The sequence below is a fragment of the Chiloscyllium plagiosum genome, unplaced genomic scaffold (assembly GCF_037043375.1).
Source record: "Chiloscyllium plagiosum isolate Xiang-an unplaced genomic scaffold, Cpla_swu_hap1 HiC_scaffold_6, whole genome shotgun sequence".
Lineage (NCBI taxonomy): Eukaryota > Metazoa > Chordata > Chondrichthyes > Orectolobiformes > Hemiscylliidae > Chiloscyllium > Chiloscyllium plagiosum.
Window position 1 is genome coordinate 81,999,621 of NW_028270144.1, and position 9,292 is coordinate 82,008,912.

Consider the following 9,292-nt stretch of genomic DNA (forward strand, 5'->3'; position numbering starts at 1 on the left):
AACTTCTCCACCCTGTCCATTTTCCTTCCCCACAAATCTGCTCCGACTTATCACCATCACCCCCCACCTTCATCTACCTATTGCCATCCTAGCTACCTTTCCCCCATTTCTAACCACCTCCTCCTCTTTATCTCTCAGCCCCCTTGATCCCCCCGCCCCACTACCCCATATTCCTGATGAAGGGCTGATGCCTAAAACGTCGACTTTTCTGCTCCTCGGATGCTGCCTGACCTGCTGTGCTTTTCCAGCATCACACTTGTTGACTCTGAACTCCAGCATCTGCAGGCCTCACTTTCTCCTCGGTAGGTTGAATGGTCTACTGCTGTTCCAATGCTGATCTGAAATGTTAACTGTTACTGGCTTCACCATTGCTATCTGTTCTGCTGTGTTTCCAGCTTTTTTAGTAATTTAAGTAAAATTTGTCCTCATTTACATAGGACCAATTACCAGTTTTGCTCATTAAAATTTACAGTGTTCCTCTTTTTAAATCTTTCAATTCATATATTTCGAGTTCCAAACCACCACCAGAGTAGAATGGACTGAAGTTTGTAAGGGGAGAATTCCTGCTGTCACGACCAAAAAGTAGGAGCCAATGCCAGTTCAAGGTGTGGCAAGACTCAGAACTGCCATTTCACCTGCAACCTCAGCTGTGGCACCCTTCCTGATAGAAATGGTTAAAGCTGCCACACTGTCTGACACTTTTAGCACCCCTGCAGAGCGTAGATACATCTGATCGCGGCCAGACAGGTCTATCCACTCAAGGATCGATTTCTATCCTGCATGTTCTCAGTCAGATACATTGACATCAAGCCAGTGTTTTTGTCTGACCACTGCCTCCTGCTGGCTGACTGTTCTCTATAGGATTCCCAGCGGGTCGGCAGGGGAACATGGCAGCTGAATGTGAAACTGTTGACTCCAAAAAATATTGAGCTGCTCATAGAGATTATGCAGTTTGAAAAACCGTGAAGTCCTTTGTGTTTCCAGATTGGGGGGAAACATCAAGAGATTCCTTATTCTCAAAGATGCTCAGAAGGTGAGAGAGACAGGAAAATCTGTCCAAACTCCAGAAAAGCATGCAGAACCTACTCCTGTTGCAAATGATGGGGTCAGTGTCACAGAGGATCTCCGAGGTGAAGAGTCACCAAGCCTCTTTGGCTTAGAGACCTCCAAAATAATTCCCTGGTCCATGAGCAGGATGAAACGTGCTCATGTTTCTTCTTCCAGAAGGTGTACAAGGAGGGCTCTGCACTCAACAGCCTGAAGGATGAAAAGGTCTCGGAAATGTCAGCTCAATGTGCCATCCTGAGATTCAGCAAATCCTTTTATAACAGTTTGTATGACAAGAAGCCCACAGACAGCATGACCTCTCAGTCATTCCTGTCCTCTCTCACGGAGGTCTTAGACAACAACACACGGGAGGGGCTGGACCAGTCTTTATCACTGGGTGGTCTGAGTAAGGCTCTCAAGTCCTTAGAAAAGAACAAAACTCTCAGAAGTGAAGGCTTACTGGCCAAGTTGTATTCAGTTCTTTGGGACTTGATTAGCCAGGACCTGCTGGAGGCCTACGACAGTAAGCTTCTGTCAGCTATCCATGAGGAAACACATCATCACCTTCATCTACAAGCACATGGGGGAGAGGGAGAAATTAGAAATTGGTGACCAATTTCACAGCTGATTGCAGATGACAAAATCCTATCTAAGATCACTGCCAACTGGGTCAGATCTGTACTGGGATTGGTGATTCACCCTGCCCATATACAGAGGAACCTCGATTATTTGAAAATAGGTTGAATGGTCTACTGCTGTTCCAATGCTGATCTGAAACGTTAACTGTTACTGGCTTCACCATTGCTATCTGTTCTGCTGTGTTTCCAGCTTTTTTTGTAATTTAAGTAAAATTTGTCCTCGAGGTCCTTTTGGAAACATTACATCAAAAACATGTTTCCAACAGTGATCGCGTCCTTTTCAGGGCAAAGGTGGAACCTGTCGAAACGTTGCAGTTAGATTAGATTACGTTACAGTGTGGAAACAGGCCCTTCGGCCCAACAAGTCCACACCGACCCGCCGAAGCACAACCCACCCATACCCCTACATTTACCCCTTACCTAACACTACGGGCAATTTAGTATGGCCAATTCACCTGGCCCTGCACATCTTTGTGACTGTGGGAGGAAACCGGAGCACCCGGAGGAAACCCACGCAGACACAGGGAGAACGTGCAAACTCCACACAGTCTGAGGCGGGAATTGAACCCGGGTCTCTGGCGCTGTGAGGCAGCAGTGCTAACCACTGTGCCAGCATGCCACCCATAAAAGGTGTGTGTGTGTGTGTGTGTGTGTGTGTGTGTGTGTGTGTGCGCGCGCGCGCGCGCTATTTGGAGACTTACCCCACAAATGCAACTGCAGAACTCTTGTTGGTGTCCTGACAAGCTGCCCCAGAGAGGGGGTGGGTGTGTATGGGGTTGGGGGGGCGGGGGGGAGCAGGGGGCAGTGTTGGATGGGAGTTGGGGTGGGGGGAGGTGCTGCACAGGCTTGGAGTGGGGGGAAGGGGCGATGTTGGGGGCAGGGGGAGTGGTTTCTGATGGTGTCGAGGGCAGGGAGGTGGGGTTAGTGGAGAGGCCAACCCCACCTCCCCTTTACATAGTTTTTCTACATATGTAAAGACTGTGTACAGAATTGAATTGCTCTAATTCCTATGTATGAATATAAAGATAGTTTTATAAATAAAGTATATTTTTGAAATTAAACAAGCAATGATCACTGCCAAGGCTGCAGTATGAAGGCGAAGGCATTTCAAAGTTGAGGTGCCCTTTGAAGATGAGATGTGTGCTTTGGAGTAAACTTGAGCCTGGCAGGTAGACCCTGGCAATTGTGGAAGTAGACCATTATTGCCACAAAGATGGCTATTGCCACTGGGAGCCCATCAACCCAGAACCCCACCCTCTAGCTATAGAATGGAAATGTAAAAGCCTCCTCTTTCATCCCTACTGGAGGCAGCCTGTCCTTTACTGACAGTGTCTCTAAAGAGCAGCAGGCCTTCTCGGTGCAAGCAAGAACGTGGTGGCAAAAGGACACTTCATTGAGCATTTGAGTGGGTGGCCACATTCTTGGTGCTGGCAATATTGGCCTAGCAGCAGTGTAAAAATATGGCTTACTTGTAAAATAGAAGGCTGGCTGCGAGTGTAATTGTATTCGGCATTTGGAAGTCAGTGGTGATGCTGTTTAACGCGCGCAGAAGGGGGTCACGTGACGTTCCGTTTCGCGCCCCGGAGGAGTGGGAGGAGATCACGTGATGCTCCGTTTCGTGGGCCGAGGAGGTCACGTGATGCTCCGTTTCGCGGGCAAAAGAAGGTCACGTGAGGTCGGACATCCGGGAATGCGAGGAGGCGGAGAATGGAGTCAGATTAACAGCCAATCAGAAGATAATTCCACCTCAGTGATTGTATGATGTTTTTTATTATATAAAAAGACTGGGTCAGGGACAGAACGGGGTCTTACTTTTTGAACTGGCACACTTTGTAGTTTGTCAGGGACAAAAAGGTTTAGACCCAGAGCTCTGTATACTTTGTCCACTTACTGTTTAAAATAAATTAAGAGTGTGAGACTGAATATCTTCTCCTATTGCTTCATTTAAAAGAACACGCAGGACTGGGCTCACACATAAAAGAAAGTAAGTTGGTAGATTGAGCCAAAGTCCAACAGCAGGTAAATACTGGGTTCCATCCCTGATGTCTTCCCATGCCATTTTATTAACTTTCCCTGCACCTCACCAGAGGACTGACAAAATTCAGCCTGGAATTTTTTTCCCCCAGAGAAAGAGAATTCTAAACAGCACAAAGAGAGGAGCAGCAAGTTTAAAAAGAGCAGAGTGCAGAAGAAACTTCACTCTGAACACTGTGTCACAAAGCTAGTCATTTTTTTCCGAAAGGCTGTTCCTTGGCTCCAGGATACTCAGTCCTTGATTTTTTTCAGAGGGGTAATAAACCAGGCCAGGCTCCGATCAGTCTGGTTTGGTACAGAGATGAAAAGGATTTTGAGAGGCGTTTTGTTTATATGTAAACAGATGAAACTTCAGGCCAAAGTGGTCATGTTTTACAAGTGACCTGTAGAATGAAAGGGGAGTGGTCAGCTCTCTAGCTGAGCAGTTCAGTTCAGTCCAGAACTGGTTGGGAGTTCAACTGTGAGCTGTGTGGAAACAAGCTCTCTCTCTTCTGCCCACTAACTTCAACCTTTAAGCATCTGTTCTATTTATACTGTTTTTCAAGAAGGTTTGCTTATTGGGACAGTTATGTATATTCGGAACAGCATAATTAGGTCTAGTTTGGATAGAATGAGTTCTTTAGGGGTTCTTTATTCTGTTCTTTGTGTTTCATTGTGTAATTTTGTGAATAATGTTTTGTCTGTTTTAAAATTTAATAGTCACTAACATACTCCAGGTAATTTTCACTATAAACTTACTGAATCAAATTGCAAAATTATGGTCTGGGCTGCCTGCTTAAGAATGTTTTGAGTGGCCTGGCCTAGTCCATAACAACTGCAGCAGAGAGCACAGGGAGATTAAGAATATATAGGCACAGGAGAGGAAGCCGATTTGCAGTAAGGGTGAGAAATTTCAGCCTTACTAATTTTACTAACCTCCAGTTTATAATAAGTGGTACCGAGTTAAGGTTAAAGTAAGTAAAATTAATCTTAAAATAAGGCATAGTAAGGCTAAAGTAAGTTAAACAAAGTTAACATAAACTTAAGGTATGTTAGGGCAGTCTGTGGTACATGGAGAGTTGTGCAGGAAGTGTCACCAATTTAACAAGTTTAAATAAAATTTTAATGAGTTTTACTGGTTTCAGAGCCTGACGGGCAGCTGGAATCACTGAAGTGCATTCACCAGGCAGAGAATTATGTGGATAGCATATTCAGAGGTGTGGTCACACCACAGGTTCAGGATAATCTGGCAGAATGGGCGACTGCCAGGCAGTTCAAGAGAAACATAAAGATACCGCAGAGGACCCCAAGCAGTGTACTGGTGTGGACACCACACTTTGGGAAGGATATGAGCACATTGCAGAGAGTGAAGAAGAGGTTTAGGAACAAGATTCCTGGGATGGGAAACTTAAGATATTAAGAGAGGTTGGACAGGTTAGAACATTTTCCCCTGGAGAGAAGGGGGCTAAGAGGAGATCTGATAGAAAGGTGACAAAGCATGTAGATGAGGGTAGGGCAGTTGACGTCAGTAAAGCCTTTGATAAGGTTCCACATGGTAGGCATGGGATTGAGGGTGATTTAGCAGTTTGGATTAGAAACTGGCTTTCTGAAAGAAGGCAGCATGTGGTGGTTGATGGAAAATATTCAGCCTGGAGTCCGGTTACTAGTGGTGTGCCACAAGGATCTGTTTTGAGACCACTGCTGTTTGTCATATTCATAAATGACTTAAACGCAGGCATAAGTGAATGGATTAATAAATTTGCAGAAGACACTAAAGTTGGTGGAGTGGTGGACAGTTTGGAAGCATGTTACAGGTTGCAGGGGGACTTAGATAAACTCCAGAATTGGGCTGAGAGGTGGCAAATGGAGTTCAATACAGCTAAATGTGAGGTGATGCACTTTGGGAAGAATAACAGGAAGGCAGAGTACTGGGTCAGTGGAAAGATTCTTGGTAGTGTGCATGTGCAAAGGGATCTTGGAGTCCATGTACATAGATCCCTGAAAGTTGCCACCCAGGTGGATAGTGCTGTTAAGAAGGCATATGGTGTGTTAGGGTTTCATTCATAGAGGGACTGAGTTCCAGAGCCGCAATATCATGCTGTAACTATACAAAACGCTAGTACAGCCACACTTGGAATATTGTGTACAGTTCTGGTCACCATATTTCGGGAAGGATGTGAAAGCATTGGAAAAGATGCAGAGGAGATTTACCAGGATGTTCCCTGGTCTGGAGGGAATGTCTTATAAAGAAAGGCTGAGAGACTTGGGTCTGTTCTCACTGGAAAGGCGGCAGCTAAGAGGGGAGCTGATAGAGACATACAAGATGATCAGAGGCTTAGACAGGGTAGACAGTGAAAGTCTTTTTCCGAGGATGTTGACGTCAGATTGTACAAGGGGGCATAACTACAAATTGAGGGGTGATAGATTTAAGACAGATGTCAGAGGCAGGTTCTTTATGCAGAGAGTGGTAAGGGCATGGAATGCCCTACCTGCTAATGTAGTCAACTCAACCACATTAGGGAGATTTAAACAATCCTTGGATAAGCACATGGATGATGATGGGATAGTGTAGGGGAATGAGCTGAGAATAGTTCACAGGTCGGCGCAACATTGAGGGCTGAAGGGCCTATCCTGCGCTGTATTGTTCTATGTTTTAGAAGTTTTAAAATCATGAAGGGTTTGGACAGAATAGTTCTGGAAAAACTCTTCGTGCTCCTAAGAGGATTGCTGAACAGAATTAGTGATTCGCAAAAGAAACAAATGTGAGATGTGAAAGAATCTTTTCACACAAGTCGTTAAGATCTGGAATGCACTGTTGGAAGTGTGGTGGAGGCAGTTTCAATTGAGGGATTCATGAGGGCACTGTTTCTAATTAAATAGTCATTCAAAGTGCACGGTTACAGGGAAAGGCAGGAAACTGTAGACATAAAGGAAACATATATAGAAAAGTGGCCTCTAGTTACCATTGCAGTGTTTTGGTCTCAGCTTAGTGGAAATCAATTGTGATATTTGCTGCTGGGGCTCAGAAGCAAATTAAGGTAGCAAGTTTAAGATACAGTGAGAAAACCTAAGAGAAAATAAATTGTCCATAGTGTTAGGTGTATTAGTCAGAGGGAAATATGTTTGGGTGTGTTACTCTTCAGAGGGTTGGTGTGGACTTGTTGGGCCGAATGGCCTGTTTCTACACTGTAGCTAATGTAATCTAAATGTAATCTAAACCAAAAAGGCCTCTTTCTGCTTCATAACAGTTCTGTGATTCTGAAGAAGGATGATGGAACAATAGGTCAATGTGAGTCATTCTTTGTGATGCTCGTAATGCTTTGGGTTTTTTCTCTATAATACAAAGTGTAACCCTAGGAAGTACGGAGGATCCGAAGGATCTTGGTGGGCATGTCAAGTAAAGGTGGACCAGAAAATCTATGGGATACTTGCCTGTTTGTCAAGGCATTGAGTACAAGAGGAGAAAGTGAGGACTGCAGATGCTGGAGATCAGAGCTGAAAATGTGTTGCTGGAAAAGCGCAGCAGGTCAGGCAGCATCCAAGGAGCAGGAGAATCGACGTTTTGGGCATGAGCCCTTCTTCTTGAGTACAAGAGCTGGGAAGTTGTGATGGAGCTGTAGCTGCAACATTAGTTAGGCCACAGGAGGAGTTCCCGTCGTCACATTATAGGAAGGATGTGATTGTCAGGTGCAAAATAGATTCATCAGGATGTTGCCTGGGCTGGAGCAATTCAGCCATGAAGTGAGACTAGATAAGCTGGGGTTGTTTTCCTGAAAACAGAGAAAACTGAGAAGCCTGAATGAGGTGTACAAAGCTCTGAGAGGCGTAGATGGAGAGAAACTTTCCACCGAAGTAGAGAGATCAGAGTTTTAAGGTAAGGAGCAGAGATTTAGAAGAGATTTGAAGAAAGATATTTTCACGGAGAATGTGGTGGATATCTGGAATTCGTTATTTAAAAGGTGACAAAGCAGGAAGGCTCAGGGTTTTTAATAATCAATCAGATGAGCATTTGAAAAGATATGAGTGCTGGAAAACAGGACTAGGTGTTTGCTGAACAGAAGGCCTTTTTTCCGTGCTGTAAATAAAACTGACTCTTCAGTGTCAGTTATTACTGCTTTTGAAAGGATACATTAAGATGGGCGGAAAAGCTTTTGTTTCGTATACTTTATGCCAGAATCAATTAAATCTGCAGTCTACAGACTTAAGAGAAAATGTTCATTATACGTTTAGAATCCTGGGCCAAGAGGTGCGTATACAGACAGATCCATTGAGGATATTACGATAGAATCGTCGACTGGAACATTATTTTTGTCTCGCCACAGATGCTGCGCGGTCTGCTGACTATTTCCTGCATTTCGCTTCCTTTCCTTTTTTTTCAGTTAGTCCACTTCCTTTATGTGTTCAATCTTTTGTCGGTTTCCAATATTGTATAGATTTACTAATGTTATTTACCCTTCAACTAATTTGAAGAATGACGAGCACAGATTTTCGATATTCTTTCCAACAGCGTTAAGACCCAGAACACCAGGTTGGGTACCAATTGCCAATAATGCCCCCACATTGTGTTTAGGTATTCACAGCCAAACTCCACTAACAAGTAAACACCAGTTGTAAAAACTCAAATTGCAAAATGCTGCAAAGTTCGGGAAACAGATAGCAATACAAGATATATTCTTATACTCGCTGTGATCGAGAATATTTGCCGGACTGCAGAAGGCTGACACGTAAACAGCGCGGGGACAGAATCGCCTATAAAATATCTCTGACCTGGTGGAACCGCCAGGCGGCAGCATTCTATTCCTAATGTATTAACGTTCGTCCAATATGCGTCACAATGGCTCTGTGGAAGGTACAGTAATTAAATCACCTCGGTGATAACATTAGCCGCTCGAGACATTCAAAGTCACAAATGAAACAAACCTTCATGAAAATCAATTCACACATTCTTTCTCTGAAATACATAGACCGAAAGCCAGCGTATCAGCACTGGGGGTATAGCTCAGTGGTAGAGCATTTGACTGCAGATCAAGAGGTCCCCGGTTCAAATCCGGGTGCCCCCTAACTTTGAAAGTTTTTAACGTGAAAAATTTGAGTAGTTTTGTGATTTCATACAGCTTAGCAAATTGTAACTCTGAAAAAGTAAACAGATTAGAGCACTTGGTATTAAATCAGCATTGACTAAGGGAAGCAAATAATTATCTTAACAGAAAAAAATTGCACAGTTACAGCAAATAAGGGCGAAGAAGTGTGGAATCCAGAACCGGAGGACATAGGTTTAGGATGAAAGGGGAAAAATTTAAAAGGGTCCGAAGGGGCAACTTTTTCATGCAAAGGGAGGTGTGTGTATGGAATGGGTTGCCAGATGAAGTAGTGGAAGCTGGTACAATGACAACATTGAAAAGGCATCTTGATGGGCACATGAATAGGAAGGGTTTAGAGGGAAAGGAGCCAAGTACTGGAAAATGAATAGAGTAATTTAGGATATCTGGTCAGCATGAACGAATTGGACCAAATGCTGTACATCTCTATGACTCTATTATTCTAAGTGGAACTAACCTGCAGAGAAATCGTACAGACAAAAATGACTCGCAATA

The 9,292-nt window shown here is 44.0% G+C and overlaps 1 non-coding gene across 1 annotated transcript; it reads left to right on the forward strand.

Annotated features, from left to right (window-relative positions):
• The first annotated feature begins 8,686 nt into the window (after positions 1 to 8,686).
• On the forward strand, positions 8,687 to 8,758 carry trnac-gca (transfer RNA cysteine (anticodon GCA)). The gene has a single exon. It is a non-coding gene; the product is annotated as a tRNA-Cys (tRNA).
• Positions 8,759 to 9,292: the final 534 nt, after the last annotated feature.